Here is a 17,826-nt window from a genome sequence, read left to right as displayed (position 1 = left end):
TCCTGTAATCTGTTTTAAACAAACAACCAGAAAACTCAAGTTGAAACCAAGTTACAGGGCAAAAAAAAGGTTTCATCAAATACCAACAAGTGAGAGTTTTGCCTACCTTAGGGAAGTTTGATTCAGTCTTTCAAGCTAGGAGGAAAATGATACTGAAGAAAATTGTGGCAACTCTAACCAGTGAACTTCAATCATTAAGGCAGCAAAAAAAAATAAAAGCAGCATTTTTTTAAAATACGGAACACAGAAATTACTGTCTGTAGAGTATTATTTGCTCTCATATTTCATGTGACCCGTTAAGGCTGATTGATTGATGCTCATTGCAACCCACTAGCTCGATCATCATGGTAACAAAACCAACAGTATACAGGCCAATTTTTGCTAGTGTTGAAAGTGTACGACAATTTTTAATCCATATTTTGATGAATGCGCATAACGGACATGTTATTAAAGTCATTAGTCATTGGTACATGACAAAAAAAAAAAAAGTAAAAAAGAAAGCAGAACAAACTTGCCATTTAATTCTTTGGATGCTCACTGATGATTTGGCCTCCTTGAAGTATATTTATTCACATTTTTCCCTCATACTCTGCCGCAGTTGGAGATCACAGCCATGATTAAAAATGCGGGTGTCAAAAAGGAAGTAGGGAGGCAGGAAATGGGCACGAAAGAAAAAAAAAAGAGGACAGTAAAGTCAGTGATTGTAAATGCGGGGAGGTGGGAGAGGTGATGGCAGACTTGTTTACAGACTCCCCTACACTGAGCAGGCTCCTGGGGTCTTAAAGGAGAGTGGGACTGGCCTGCAAACTTAGCTTGAGTTTATACATTGCGACTGCTTTAGGAAATTATTTTTTTTAATATTGTCTAGTTCCTATAGAGTATTACTCAACAGTGAAATAACAACAAAGTGGCTTCCCATGGTTGTTGTACAGCAGCATGTACAATGTATTTTATTATAAATAAAATTGTGAAAACTAATGGAAACGTAATATTTTGCAGTAGAAAGTAAGCACCGTGCCCGCCATATTTCTCTTCTATGTTGCGTAACCGAACCTTAATTAATGTATGTTTGTGCATTTTCTGCACTGCATCTGATTAATCAATGAATCGACAAAATATTCAACATATTAATCAATTCTAGTAATCATTAGTTGCAGCCCTATAATATAGTTACACTGGCCAGGGCAAACCGGCCCTTCCTTGACAATCTCAACGTTTTGTTTGTAGTTACATTTAAATAAATAAACACTGACTATTGTATATGTGGCATCTCCAATCTTTCCTGATAAAATCACCAGGACTTGTCGTTTTCGATTGCAGTGAGTTGGTCTCTGTGTGCGAGAGTCAATCGCCACATGTGCGGCAGAGCGTCACCAACTGTATTTCATTTCACAAATGTCCAATTCAGTCACTTTAGGGCGTGTCGCTCGTTGTGTGGCAGCCTTAGTTGTCACTGTCTGTGATGTCCCTAACTAGAAATGAGGTTCGGATAGCTAAGGTAACAAACTCCACAGAAGAAGAGAGCTGAGGTTCGGAACCAAACTACAGATCTAAGGCAGACATGATGACCACTAGTCCACTGTGAAGCCCATGTGAAGTAGTATTTGACATACCGGATTTTTTGGATTGTAAAACGCAATTTTTTCATAGTTTGGCTGGCCCTGCAACTTATACTGAGGTGCAACTTGTGTATATATTCAAATTTAGAACTTGGACTGGTACCCAAAATTAGGTTACTAATCATGTTGTCGGAAGCTTTGGCCACATTGCAACGTGGAATTCTAGTTAAAATAAGCCATTTTAATCTAAAAGGACAAACTTTTCTGTAGTTAGAAGTGGACTGGTTGAGAGCCTGAGCTCTACTGTTCTTGATCTCAGTTTTTGTAAACTGAATTTCCCCCAAAATTTGCAATTTACAGTATACTTCAACTTAAGTTTTTTCCACTTCATGATGCAGTTTTTGAATGGTGTGACACTACTCCGCAGTGACTTAAAAATACGGTAATAGGAGTTCTCTTAGCATATTGATAATTTTTTTTGTTGCTGTTTCTTAACCTGTTCACTGTACCCTTGTTGTGTGATTAATGTTTTTTTTTTCAATACTCAGATATAGACTTCTAGCTGTCAGAATTCCAGTGAAGTTCTAAAATCATGTGTATCCATCCATAAATTCATGATCGGCAATTCAATGTAGTGGATATATTGTACCTTTCACACACTTCCATCAGAAAACACAATTTGTTATTTTACCAGACTTGTCCAGATTAGTAATACAGTCCAACACTTGGGGGATTTTGATCATCAGAAAACGGGTCACTGGGCCAATTTAGAACACTACCTGCATGTCTGGACAAAAGGGCAGTGTTCACTTCATATTAATACGCGGTACATACATATGGCTGCGATTGTTCTTAAACAGTTAAAAAGAAAAACAAACACATCCTGGCATATTATATATTTACCTTTTGGTTGGAGTTGTTCGTATGTGTTTGTGAATATGAACCTTTGATATAGTTGTGTGTATGTGAAAGCTGGAAATAGTGAAAATTATATTTTGGTACACTGTACAGAATGACTTGCCCTGTGTGTGCACAAGTGAGAGAGCTCAATTCATGGTCACCTAAAGAGACACTACTGTCTGTGCATGCTGGTGAATGACGCTTGGGAAAGTGCATTTGTAAACAGAGCCGCTATTCACTTGTACAGTGCATTTTGGGCGTCAGGTCCAAAAGAAGCCCCCTTGTGGTAGAAATGCACACTGGCTTTGTCAGCAAAAGACCAGCAATCCTCTAAGCTGATTATGGTGCACCATTAAACAAAATGAATCAGGAATGAAACAATCCTGCCAACCAAATCTGAGGGTGTAGAACGGCGGAGCTGGCATTATCATCTCTTGATAATGGGCTTATTGTGCAATAATGGATTCAAACAAAACGGTTTGCCAAGTGTCCTAAAAGCCTTAACGCCGTTGGTGATTAGTGGGTGCTAATTTGAGCACAACGGGAAACGTCATTTATTTTCAGCCAACACAGTTGCTTTTAATTAGGAAAATATTTTCGAGTCTGTTCGCCACCCTTAAATGTTAGATGCTATGTTGTTTATTTAGCACTTTACCATGCAGTCTGTGTTGCCCAGGGAATGTACTGTAATTTAAGGAACATTTAGACTGGACCTGCAAGTACTAGTTGCCAATTAATTATGATTTAACGTCTATATCTACACATATGTTTGACAGTGTATGTACAGACATTTGCCATGAACAGACAAGCCTCCACAAGTATCAATACCAGACATTGGCAACCCAGAAGTATAAATTAAAACTTTAAAAATAGGATATGAAATCCAAATATTAAGCGTTACATAGAATTTTGTTGGTTTGGGCTGAATCTCCCTCCCATTGTTTTAAATGTGGCTAATGTTCACATTTACTCGATTGGCCGCTGTCGGAAATTATTTGCCTTATGAAATAATGGACAACCCACTAAATGAATTATAATACATTGTTGTTTATGCTTTTAAAGAAGTGCTATTTTACAGTGCATGTCCAAAAATTATACAAACCCATTCAAGCAAAAATTATTTAAATGCTGTAATGCTGTAATATATATACCAGGCCGGTAGTTGGCATGGTCCCTTTTTTGTTTTGATGTGTTTAGAAACCCATGCTTGTATACAAACTGCTAATATTCCAGAGTCTTATCTGAAACATAGGATGTACAGAATGGGTTTTAGGCGATATCCTACTTTTGCCATTTTTCTTGTAATACATTCACTGTATCGATCAACCGAGTTGGGACACGCTTGGTGATTGCCCAATCTAATTGCGTCTCATCAGGTCTCAAATCCTGGTCTTCAAAGACAATTACAAAAGAGAAATTGAATGTCTGAAGAGCTTCAGAAACAGATGAAACACTCTAAAACAAGATGATTTATGGACCAAGCAGTAAGTGTGAATCCATTGCCCATGAGAACAAACCACAATAATTCTGGCGACGTCAGAAAAGAAGTTCAAATCAAGAATTAAAGTTTCTATTGGAATGTCTAGGTTTGCTTATTCATACAGTATGTCATGTACATCCTTTGCTATGAAAAAGACATTCAACCTTGTGTACATTTTCTCCACAGAGAGTCCTCTATACATGCTGCTTGAGAAAACCTTTGGTCGTGAAGTCGGAATGATGCTGTGCCCAGGTAGCTCAAGGTGTTGCCTGTGACTACAAACAGGGAGAGCTTTTTAAGCAGCTGAGAACAGGCCTGTGTCAATACTGGTGGGCTGACTGGGACAAGGTCCTGATTTATCCAACTGTGTTATGCGCTAGAATTAGCTGTATTACCATTTTCCAAGGCTGTATGAAATGCCTACCTTTTCCTCAAATAAATTACAGTGCTGTACATTTCCCTTGGTAAAGTATGTGAAGGGGAGCGGAAAATAGGCAGTGAACCTCCACCAAATAATCAGTAAAAAACTAAATTATAACTCCAGTAATTTACTGATTTAACGCTCATCCGTGTTGTCTTGTTTATAATTCAAGAATATTGAGCTTCAGGATTATGGTAGGATCGGAAGTCTATTCCCGCGGAAGAAGAGAGTAAGCAATCGTGGATTAGTTGCAGATCAATTATGAATGGTATAATGTGTAGGAATTGAGCCCATGCCAACTGTTTTAGGCAGCTATGTGGACACTGCCAATTAGTTTAATGCCAACATCACACACTTAGAAGTAGTTCAGGTTTCTTATATCTTCTAAATGACTACATTATCTTCAAAAGAGGCTTCTAAATGTTATAACGTGTCATTCAGACAACTCTTACTGGACCATTTCCAATAATTAATCAAGCCGCTTCTAAGAGGAATGTTGGCATTCTCGACCAGGGCATCAGAAGCCCAGACAAAACAAAACACCGTTGTTTCTCTTTGAGGCAAAATAAAAGACTTAAATCTTTAGAGAGGAAACAAATTCCCCTGGATCGGCCGCTTCTCAATCATAACTGAACTCGATCTTGATCTCAGTGTTGACTTTGGACAAGCAACAGAAGAGTTGTTATCCAGGGGTTGGACACCAGACATGACCTATAACTCAGAAAGACGGGGATATCGCAAACTTGTGATGATTTCACCATACCTGCTGCTTATGGAACTGGTATTACAACATTAGTCGGTCCACAAAATCTTGTCATATATTTGTTTTAATCCAGGGTTTCATCAGTTGAACATTCAGTACAAGTATAGTTGACAAATATCCGAGCAACATTAACTGATCAGGAGGATTTTCCTTTATGGAGTATCAGCAAATAACTCCGTCTCGAGAAAACTCAACCCAGTACTGTATACATTTCTTTTGCCTCCTTTTGAGGGACTTGCGAGAATCAAGCACAATAAACAGTAGCCCCCCTCTGAACGTCCACAACAAAAGCAAATAGCCCCAGCCTGGCTATAGCTTTATTAGTGGTCAGCTGGTTCCCATTAGAAGGGCTTTGTGAATCGCTATCGCCTCTCAAGAATCCCAAACAAACTGACCCTGGGCTCTGTTTGTCTCCTTCTAACCTCTCGCCAAATCGGCAGTGCCTCTCCAAGAAATATCCTTGGATACCGCGACCTTCCCTCAAACAGGAGTAGGTCCCAGTGAACTTTCTGGCCATTGATGTTGTTACGTGGCCACTTAAGTGGATATGGTGATGAATGAATGATGTGTTTGACGTTGCGCAGATGTTTTGAAAAGGGGCATGAAACATGTCGCTAAGCGTTTTGTGAGATGGTTACCTCGGAGTCGTGAACCCCTAGATGCCCTGTTATACAACTTCAGTCACTCTGACAGTTCTCAGTGAAAAGGCCTTTAATCTTGTTGCGACCAGTCAGTTAGCAAACAACTGAGACCGATACAAAAACAAACAATCACATTCACTTAAAGCGGAAGTCCAGCAGGCCCACTAGTTGAAACACGGAATTCTGATTAATTTTGCGTTTGTGGAATATAAGTTAAGCAGCAAAATGCATTTGTTTTTAGCCATCTCTGGGGGCGGCCATTTTGTTTTCTGTCGACTGAAAATGACATCACAACTGCTCACAACGACCAATCACAGCTCAGATTCAGAAAACAGGTCAGCCGTTGACAGAAGACAAAATGGCCGACCCCACAGATGGCTAAAAACGAGTGCATTTTGCTGCTTAAGTTATATTCAACAAACGCAAAATTAATCAGAATGCCGTGTTTCAACTAGTGGGCATGCTGGGAACATATTATTGAAAAAAAAAATTGGGGGGTTGACTTCCGCTTTAAGACTTGCTCATACATTATTGATGCCAATAATGAAAGCCTAGAAGGTTGTCAGATTGTATGATGGAATATGTATTACTAATTTTAGTTGCACTTTTTAAGTCTGGTATGATTTGCGCCCAGAGGCGGAGCCAGAAGGTGGCTAATGGGTGGGCCTGGAAAAATCAGGGTGGGCCTGAATATTTCTCTCACTTCCCACAATCCTCCTGTCGCGACACATCGTATATTCAAATAAAATGACAAACTGAATAATATGAAGTTCAGATCTTCCTTAGACAACCACAATTATGCCATTCTTAATATTCAATTAAAAAAAAACAACATACAAATAATCTCATAATTTACTAAAAATGTAAAAGTATATATTCTTTTTATGAATCTCTCTGGGTGGGCAGTCAGTCAATGTGGGTGGGCCTGTGTACACCCAGGCCCACCCATAGCTCCGCCCCTGTTTGTGCCACTATGTATGTGTAAAGGAATTGTGTTTAATCTCAGCATCAGTCAAGTAAAATCAGTCTGAGTGAGTAAAGAATGTGCTGAAGTTGGTATGTGGCAGATGAAAAAACAGATGCTTTCCTTCTCCTCACTAAATAAGCATGGTCAGGCCTGAAGGACTGAGCAACCTTTGTTCAGCCCCTGGGTCCTATTTGTGTTCCCAGATGATCTCATTCTGATCAAAGATCTCACGATGCTTATTTCCTGTAATGACAATAAATAAAATAACATGAATGATATACAGTACAAATCCTCAAAGAAGAAAAAATGAGTATTGTTTGGAGTGAGAGAGCGAGAAGGATGGTATGGAAGGTTTTAGGGGTATACTGTGGTTGGTGGTCTAGCGGGGCACTTGAAGTCCTGGCAAAAACGAACATGGAGAGCAACCAACAAAGCTACCATTCATATTCCTTCCCCGGTAATGGAAAACGTCTCTCCCCCGGCGTTAAAACAAAGTGAGGGGCAAATGTGCAAAGACAACACACAGGGAGAGGTTCCTTTGACTGTGGATTAGGATCTGCTTGCTGTGAACCACATTTAGATCTGCATGGATGTGAAAGAAACCCATAATCTGCACTGTGGACAGCAGAGAAGGTTCCTCCACGGGTGGGAGGGATCATGTGGCCTTGGAGGCCTGGGGGACCAGCTCTGGATCCTGTGTTTGGCCAGACTTCACCTCACGATGCCACATGGCATGATTGGTCTGCTGATTTTCGGAAACTCACCGTCGTGTATTTTCAACCGTGTTACACCAAGATAAAGAATGAAAGAGACGTGCAAGAATCAAACTGGTAATTAAGTCTGATAAGCAGGCTGAATGGACTTTGTTTAGCATCTGAATGCTTTTCATCAGAGAACTATCCCTCCTCATCTTTATATGTTTGAGGGAAATGTGTTTAGCTTGGAATCGACTCTGCCTCTTAGATGATATCAGGATGTAGCCGGGATTAAAATGGGTAAACTATTTTGGGTGGCCAGTGACTGAGCTTCTGATTGCCTCACACCGCGTTTTGGAAACACTTTATTTTGTTTGAGGGTCTGAGTCATCTGAGGGCATTTGTCATAGACAGGACATCCTGTTCTGTGAGGGGAGGATATTCTTGTCTGTCGGTCCTGGGGCGCTACCGACAGCGCTGGAGGAACTTGAAGGCCTTGAGTGTTGATATTTTCACGAAAGTTGTGATTGGATATGACAATAAAGTGTCCTGAAAAGAGAAAGTCATTATGCCCATACAGTATATACTTACCGGCCACAACATGAAGCGCACCGGTCGCCATTTATTACAATTCATTATAGATAATAATAGAATGACAGATAGGAAGCCAAGTACTGATACAGATTTCAACAGACACCGATTTGATTATTTGCAGCTACTTGACATAGTATCTTAAATAAAGTCATCCCCAGCTACTTTATGATTGACTGTTTTTTTAAATGGCTTTTTACAGCATACAGGCAAGGCTGAATGTACTGTAAAGTTGCACTCTTTTGTGTAGTGCCGCTTTGTGCCACAACACACCAGGAGCACTGAGGTGTACTGGAAGACTTGCAGAGTAATAGAAGAAGAGCAATAGGACATTTTGGGCACTTTTGGCTTCAATGTCTCATTTGCGAGTCAGTTAGGCTTGGTGCAGGAAAATCTTGGAGCTGTAATCCGTATTTAAAGAAGGAATGCGGATATTGTCTGTTTAAAAGCAGCTTTCTTTTCCTTGGAAGTTGTGGGCTATTTTACTTCTGTCTCATCGTTGGTCTTTTTTTCATTTCGGAAAAAGCTCTCCAAAGATGTTTGTACGTTTTACAAATTTTTGCTAGATTGCGGGCTCATTTTTTTGACACGTGACCCGAGACGAGTGGTTTTAGGCAGAGGAGGATGGGCCTGAATTTCAAAGTAAAACTTATTTGGAGATTCTGATGTTTGATAACATATTTTTTGGTCAGTCTCTCTGCGCGGCCCGAGGTTGCAGACTGCTACCGTAGTCCATCAAATTCATGATCTGTTTAGCTAACAAGCTTCAAAGAGAAACTTGACACAGAGCTTTATAGGAAATACAATTTACTCTCTTGTCATTATGGCACACTTTGTACTGAACAGACATAATTGATACAGATGCCTGTCTCGTGTGCACCATTTACTACAGCGTTGAAGGCTGACGTCTTGATCTGTCGGTTTGACGGACAAAATTATCTTGTCGGTCATCACCTTCCTCCCTCGGCTGCTTGATCAGTTGCTCGACTTGTGCGATGACAGACAAATACACACCTTTCCTCACCTTGGGCTCATTTGCCAGCATGTCAACTGTTAGCGTGCTATTGCCTACCTAATACGACGCAGCCAACTGTAAGTTTGAAACCGTTTTGGAGTACAGGAAAGGCTTTTCGCAAGGCAAAAGCATGTGGGGGTGAGTAGTTTAGTGTAATTAGGCTAGAAACTGCACGTGAGGGGTGGAGGAGGTGGAATGGGGTAAGAAGAGAGCAGCTTGTCGGGGGTAGGGGCGCGGGGGGGGGGGCGAGCAGCTCCTTTTCAGGTTCGGTTGGACATGAACACTGGGCGCTCTGTGGCTTGCGGAGGTGATGCTATCTTTACCTCAGCCATACAATGCCTCATAGACAGCTGACATTGGGCCAGGGCCCGGCAAGCCTCAGCTGTGGCGAATTCCAGGAAAAGTGTGCCACCTGCAGGCACTCGACAGCCGCAGGAAGTCACGATGATTACGGTTGAAGCTAACAGTGTCTTGTCATTGTTACTGCTGTTTGAGTGAGAGGGTTGAGTGAGCGTTTTTGAGTCAGAGGGTAGATTATAGTCATTAGGTCCCTTGAAATATGATATGTTACGATAGAAAATCAGCCATATTCTTGTCATTTGGATATAGAAGACATTGTGCTCGATCCAAAATGACAATGAGTTACTTTTTTGCCTGACAGCCTCAAACTCATTCATTGTTTTGGACTCAAAACTAACATTTTAAAATCTTTCTCACAAACTGAATGGCTAAAAATGTTGTTGCTAAAAAAATTACCAGTAGGCTACCGTTAAAAAAGGTCATCATGGTCAAGTTCCATTTTTCGTATGGGGAAATTTGTTTCGAAATACAAAAGAATCAGAGGTATCAGCATCCCAAAAGCTTTCATGTTGGATATTAGCCACATAACTTTAATACAAGAAGTCTATTTCTCAAACAGACAGAATGGCCTTAAAAAGGAAAACAGACATCATTAATCGGTTGAGCTGGAGCTTATCCCGGCTGTCTTTTGGGTATGATGTGGGGTACACGGGGTACACCCTGGACTGGTCACCTGCCAGTTGCAGGTCACATAAACAACTATTCACACTCACATTCACACTTATGGAAAAGTTAGGGTCTTCGTCTTTGACTTTTGGCACAGAGGAAGGCAGATTCAAACCCTGAACATCAGGACTGTGAGGCAGACATGCTAACCAGTCACTCAACAGACAATCAAACTGAAGGAACTATAAAATACATTCACCTAGACTATGAACGATCTGAAGAAACAATCAAAGTGCCATCTTTTCCCAACATCTGAACAGTAACTGTCAGCTACCGTACGTTAAACCTGCAGGAAGCCTCACTGCAGCAGCTGCTGGACGCATGCCTGCTCGAGAGCTCTTTCCCTCTGGTATTCCATAATTCTCCTCTCGTGACGAGACGCACTTGGCAGGCAGGAGAACACTCAGACTCAATGGAAGTTTTTTTTTTTTTTTTAATGATATGGACACATGCCAGGAGTTACAAAATACCAGTCAAAAGCACACATGTGAACATAAATATCGACAACACATTGTAGGCAAAGTGTTGTGTCAGTCATTTGTGACATTCCACGGTTTCAAAGCGTTTCACCAGGACGGAAACCGCACATCGGTGAAAGAATGTCTTTCCCACTCCCCTCACCTCCTCGCATTAACTGCTGCCTCCTCACCTAGTTTCCCCTCCTTTTCCCACCGTCCTCGCCATCGTGACATTCCTCCAATCCCGAGCGCCTCCTGCCTCAATCCCCCCGCCAGATGTCAGCTGATTGACTGAAACGGCCCCTTCCGGGAGAGAAGACTTGGCAGCATTGTGCAATAGAGGATTACTGTTGTTTTCAGTGTAAATTAAAGAGCCCCTGATAAATGTTGTGGTGAGGTAGAGTTTACTTTTAAGTTAAAGGGAGTCAAAACAAACAACCAAAACTTCAAATTGAAATAAATGAATCAGTCTGTAGTGCCAGCTGAGCTGCTGGTGCACTGCTGACCTGTTTATTATACTGGGCCAGAACGTCTGTGAACAATTTGCATTCTTTTCACAGAAGCTATGATGATTTTTACGTAATAAGAGAGACCGATGGATGATGTGAAGGGAAACTTCAACCAGCAGTTATAAAATGTTATTGGCTTGTTTTAGCTAAAGTAAGCATCCATATTATGGAAAATTTTCTTTTTGACTGTTTGTACACAAATAGCTGCATCTCTGGAGTACCTGCCCACTCATCAAGTATGAAATTAAATCGTCTATCGGCAAGCCCTTATGTACTTCCACCCGACTGTTATGTAACAGAAGGGCTAATTTACACCATAACTGGCACCCACATCGAGTGTCTCCACCCATGAATAAGCAGCCAAGGCCTGCATCCACCGCTGGACTAGTCAAACTAAGCACTATAATGTCAGCACCAAAAGGTTAGCAGAGCTGCTGTGTTAAAACAGATAAGTATTAGTCAAATTTGCCAACGCTGTCCTCGCACAAGCACCATTCATTTGCAGTCTGGATACAGTTTTTTTTTTTTCAATCGCAAAAGAAAAGGTTCCGTGGCTCAGTGTCACTAAAGATGATTTAAATCAAACTAAAAGTTTTACCCTTTGAAGCAATAATCTCCATGACGTATGTACTGTATATGCACTGTCCCGTCCTCTCTGCCATGGCTTCATGCACTCCTTAACTCATTCACTGCCAGAGATTTTCAGACCCTCTTTTACCTTAACATTTAAAAAGATTTGAAAACATATATAAATAAGTTATATACTGTTAAAAGACAAATAACTACGTCAATGGCAGTGAATGAGTTAAAGGTTTCTTCTGGGATCTTCAGCAGCTCTGTCATCACAGCCATCTTGATGTCATCCACGTCTTTAAAACGGGTCCCTTTCATGGCCCCATCAAGCATGGGAAAAAGAGAGGGAAAAAAAAAAACCCAAGTCAGATCTGGTTATTAGGGAGCTCGCGCTAGCATTGGGATGTTCTTCTTGGACAAGACGTCTTGGATGCTCAGGGAATTGTGAGCAGGTGCGTTGTCATAATGAAGCAGCCACAAGTTGTCCAGTCACAACTCTTGCCTCTTCTCGCACACTGAACGAAGCAAACGCCACATGATGTCTTTGCAGATGTGCTGGTTGATCATCCGGCCCACATTGAAGGAGGAAAGTCTTAGTTTGTGGTTTGGGTTTGAAATATGAAATGTATCTTCTGTTACACCAGTCCAGGAACTTTTCTGAGACCAGGAAGGAGTTGGAAAAGCTAAATATAGCTACGAAGTTGTGAAGATGGCAATGCTGAATAGGTTCACTTCTTCGCATGCTGGTGTTCCACCCCTCGCCATGGTAACAAAAGTCGTACTCTGTATTTGTTTGTAACAGAAATACCCCTGGAGTAATTTGAACCATAGTGTGACAAATGGATGTTATCTATTTTTCTTTATCTTTTGCGTATTTATCTAATTTGACTTAACCTTTTTTTTATCCAGGTAAGGCAATTGAGAACAGATTGTCTTCTGGCCTTGCGTTTTTTTATTTTCACCAAACGTCAGACAGCTTGGGAGTTGGGCTGTTTTTGTGACTCTGACAATGCAGGAGGCTTAAAATGAAAAAAAGTACTGTGCAGTGAAGTGACACCTGCCACCTAATTGAGCCCTGACAGGCTCTGGGAATGGGGGGAAACATTAAAGTGGGAAGGAATATTTTTATGGGTTTTTCACATTGTTGATTTCCTGTAGATAAAACGGAAAGTAAGAGGCTCTCTTCTTATGGAATGCCTACGTGATCATCAAACATATGTACTGACAATTTTTTTTGTTCTGTATTTTGGAAAAAAATAAGCGAGTGAGTGGGTTGATGGCTTGGCCATCTGTGACGAAGAAGTCACTGAGCAAACCTGCACATTTCACAGCTTATTTCGTCAATATGTTCCAGCCATCAGCTTCACTTGACACCTGGCGTTTATTTCGCTGCCTGAACTTCCTCCATTGACCAGACTTTACAGGTCACCTTTCCCCCTAGACAAAGTTTGTAACACGCAGTTGGCAAGGCTGAAGTTGCCGCCAGGTCGGAGGATTACTGTCTGACTGAATCTTTCAAAAAAGCCACACCGTGGCTCCTCACTCCTCCCGCCCCCCTGACCTCCATTTTCACCTCTGGAGCTCTGTCTGTCTGCTGTGTGAAGCCATGCCAGGTAATGGGATTTACAAGGCTGTGAACGCCACACGACGTGCATTCACTGTATTCACGCAGGGACCGGTGTGTGCTTGCAAATTCAAGAAGTGGCCACAAAAAAAGTGAGTACACGGGGCCATTTTTTTTTTTTTACAATGGTTCCAACATATAACATTCCGCCGTTATAAACGGTGCCCAACGAACAATAGTTGGCGCAACAGCAAAAGTATACATCATCATGCGGCATAGGAAGGCACGCTTTTTAACTAATTTATTATCATATTTATTGTTTTTTCATTGTTTTATACTTGAGGAATCAAAGGAGTTTTCTAGCAAATATTTACTGTAATAGGTGTGTGATCCACTGCAACACATTCCAATTTAAGGACTCATTCTAGTTGTGTTGAATATGAAATTGCAGTATGTGTAATGACTTGTAATGGCTTGACAAACTATCTGAAATGTGGATATGTTGTAAATTCAAGGTTTTGGTTCATTTTACTGCCTTCAAATGGTTTGAAATTCTCTGGATTAACGCCAATAAATCATTAGAACCCCCACTGTGAAATGATGTTAATTACTGTAAACACATTGTAAAGACATCTTAAACAGGAAATCAACCCAAACACATATTTCCAAGACTATGTTCCCAGCAGGCCCACTAGTTGAAGCACGGAATTCTGATTAATACTGTGTTTCTGGAATATGAGTTAAGCACCAAAATCCACCCCTTTTTAGCCATCTCTGGGGGGCGGCCATTTCGTCATTTCTGTCAACTAAAAATGACATCATAACCACTCAGGGCTCAGATAACAACCAATCACGGCTCCGCTTCAGAAAACAGGTCAGCCGTATTTGGTCGATACCTGAGCTCTGAGTAGTTGTGATGTAATTTTCAGTCAACAGAAGTCACAAAATGGCCGCCCCCAAGGATGGCTAAAAACGGGTGGATTATTATTTTTATGTTATTCCACAAACGCATTATTTATTAGAATTCCTTGTTTCAACTAGTGGGCATAGAACATATTCATAAAATATGTTTGGGTTGACTCCCCTTTAAATACTGCTGTTGTAAGTGTGTATAACAACCGGGACAAAACAACAGTGAAATCAACCCAGATTGAATGTCATTATTACACCAACTAAAAATATCAACAGTATACACAATTTTAAAGAGTATAATCTAATGATTTAACGGCTATTGTTTAAAACAGTTATAGTTGGAAAAAACAGCTCTATAAACAAAAGTTAAACTCGGTTTTGACAAGCACACAGAACGTCATACTGAAGCAATAATTCATGTACTTGGCACATATACAGTGAGTCTTGTGATATGATAAGCATCTGTCTTGTAAATATCTGACCTTCATCATCTGATCTTATCTGTTTCCTAATACATCAAATAAATCCCACACAGTAGTAAGAGTGTTCAAATTTAATGTATGTGTTGTCGTGACCTGTTAAATGACATGTAACTTGGATCCTTCTTTGCGCTTGTTTGTGAATTTCCCCTCCACCATGTCCAAACATGCCGTTGAAGAATGCCATCCCCTTCAAGTCTCTCTATTATTTAACCGTTTAAATGTATTATTGCAAAGGCTTACTGTGTAGTCTGTCATGGCCCGTGGGCCACATTTTAGTACACTTTCTAAAACACATTGGATCCAACAAAATGTCAGAAAGTGCTTTTCAATATTCAATATTCCACTGCTTGAGGGAACCTAAACAAAGTATATCGCTCTTAGCATTGTTATTAGCATTGTTAGCAATGACTACAGTCTGACAGACTACAAATTCAATTCCAATTTTTCCACATTTATTAATAAATTTTGTACAATGATACGCTTTGCTTTTGAAATTTGTATTTTAGTGCTAAATGCAAGGCTAATTGCTTGAGGCGACGCTATGTATGAAGAATTTAGATTAATTTTGAAGTGAGATGAGCATAAAACGCTATAAAAAAGCATGATACACAATGGGCCCTATTGGTGCATCTTCATTTTTATGCCAGGGCAAAGTCTAGTACACCGTTTGGGGAATTGTCAGACTGCGTTAATGCCCAGTTCCAGCGGACCATGGGCAATTTCTATGACGCACCCTTTCGCACCTGACAATTTGGGGACAAAAAGTATATATTGAATGCATTATTATTATTTTGCACCTTTAATGTATTTTTAAAAGCACCCCTCTGACCGTGGCACACCTGGTGCGTGTGTGTGTGTTGGGGGTCACATACATATAAGGGAGTCTCTAATTGCCAACATAAATGTACTTTGCGCAAGCCGATCTCCTGCACGGACTCCAGCAAGCCCACTATGCTCCCGGCCTTCTACCATGAATACCACTCACCTCTCCTGCGTGGAATTTAAAGGCAATGAGGAGCGCTGCTTCAATTGGCTGTGAATCAAGTCAGCTGTGCTCATTCCGGCAAAACGCAAAAGCCCATTTCTAACCGCGCTCATCTATGAAAATGCCAAAAGAAAGCAAACTCCACCCATTCGCACAATTAGATTGCACTTTGCGCTAGACTGGGCACAAAAATAGGGGTGAATACAGAATGTGCATACTAAGAAAGCTATTACTTCAGCACTACATGTAAGCTAACTAGCAGAAGTGTCACTAAATACTGACAACTGTGACATATGAGAATTTGACAAATACCCTTTTGCGTGAAACCCAAAGCATGCTGCATATGAGCAACTCTTGAGTGGCCAATGTCTAAAACGGATATGCTGATAAATATGAAATCTCTGCACAGGTCTCGAGTCATCTTATGTTGCATTTATTGGACCTGCCCATGTGCTTTGCCGTCACGCTTCAGACATCTGGATGGCAGCCGAGGCTGGAAGCATTTGCCAAACGCTTCCTCTGTCATTAGCATTAAGCTGCTGCCTCCTCCTACAGCAGCCCTGCCGTCTACTTTATGTAACGCCTTGTGCTTTTCTCTAAAATCATTTGTCTTTTTTTTTTTTCCTTTTTTCTAAATCAGGCCTTTTTATCACTCACATTTACACACGTTTCGAGTTACAAATGGGGTAACGGAACCAGTTAAGTTCATAAGTTGAGGTACCACTGCATTCTTCTTTTTCTTTTCTTCTTCTTATTGTTGTTATTATTTTGATGTGCTTGAGAAAAAACTAGGGCAGATTCAGAATCAGTGCAAAAATGTATTTGGAGGTTTACGTACATCTCTGATTAAAACAACTTAATAAACACTTGTGAAATATATACTGGATGCTGGATTTAAATTTTTTTTTTTTTTTATAATTTACGATAGGTGGGCTAGACTTTTTCTCACTGTCTCCACAACAATGAGGTCAGGTGAGGATCTTTTAAAGGGCCTCTTTTCCCTCCTTCTCCTCATTCCACCATGTCTTCTCAACATTTCTGATCTTCTGCCAATAGGGAAATAATAAAGGAGATTATTCGTTTTTGGTTTTTTTCTTCTTTGTGGTTGACTCTCATGAAGATAATGAATCCCTGTGAGCTGTTTTCCATTCTTCCATTTGCACTTGTCTCAGTCTGTTACAAAGCTCACAGAAGTGCTGGCGGGAAAAGCGGAAAGTGACACTTGGATGTCAGGTTAGCTTTGGACTTTTTCTTGTTTATGTGGCAAGAGACTGAAGTCACAGTAATTAACACAGTGTGGTAAAAATATTTGTTGACCAGCAATGTAACATGGCACCCCTGTTCTCAAGGGAATTTTGCGCCTCACGGTGTTACATTTCTGCCAGTAGGGAGCACAACAAACTACAATACATTTGATTGAGCTCTGACATTGTGTGAGCTGGCGTACATTCAGATTTTGAACATCTTAACCCTTTTTTAAAATGTGAGTGACCTCACACATGATGAAAAAAATCAGCAATAATTATATTCCCACCGATTGGCTAGTGTTGTATATGCAGTATGGCATCGCTAAAACTAAGATGCACAATATATCATTACTTTATGTACAGCAGGGAGACTGGGGCTTGTTGTCACATAAATTGTCACACTGAAATTATCTTCACCACCACAGGACACATCTATAAACTGGAATACTAGTTTTCAGCGGTCAGCGGGTCATATGTCCTGACTGAGGAGAGAATAGCAGATTGTGAGTTGAGATGAGCGACAGTTAACCATTTTGTACAACCCAAAGCAAAAAATGTTAACTTCATATATTTTTAAATAAGCATCTTCCAGATAAAAATCATAGTAGTGATGCATATTTGGACTTGTTGGAGGAGAGATTCAGGCTTCTTGTCATACTTCAGTCAGCCAGCAGTTCCTAAGGATTTTCATCCAGTGCATGTTGCATAATATTTTATGTTAAAGTTTGTTCAATCACTATATCAATGAATTTTTCAAGCTCAATGATAAAATGTTTCTTTTTTATTAGTTGCAAAATCCAGTGTGACATCTTAACCCATTTACTGTAGTGAGACAATTCAGCCGCTGGTGGTTTACACTCTCTATTTGATCCCTTATAACTCAGCACTGACACAAAATATGAAAATGACAAGAATGAAAGATATATATACAGTACATGAGAATGTGCTCTTTCATCTGGTACACATTTTGTTTATATATGATGTATTGATTTCAATGAATATATAAAAGTGCAAAAAGTGTGACATCAAGCCCCAGTC

The sequence above is a fragment of the Filicampus tigris genome, chromosome 9 (genome assembly GCF_054856515.1).
Source record: "Filicampus tigris isolate MCC_2025a chromosome 9, RoL_Ftig_1.0, whole genome shotgun sequence".
NCBI classification, from domain to species: Eukaryota; Metazoa; Chordata; class Actinopteri; order Syngnathiformes; family Syngnathidae; genus Filicampus; species Filicampus tigris.
Note: the sequence above shows the minus strand (reverse complement) of the source record.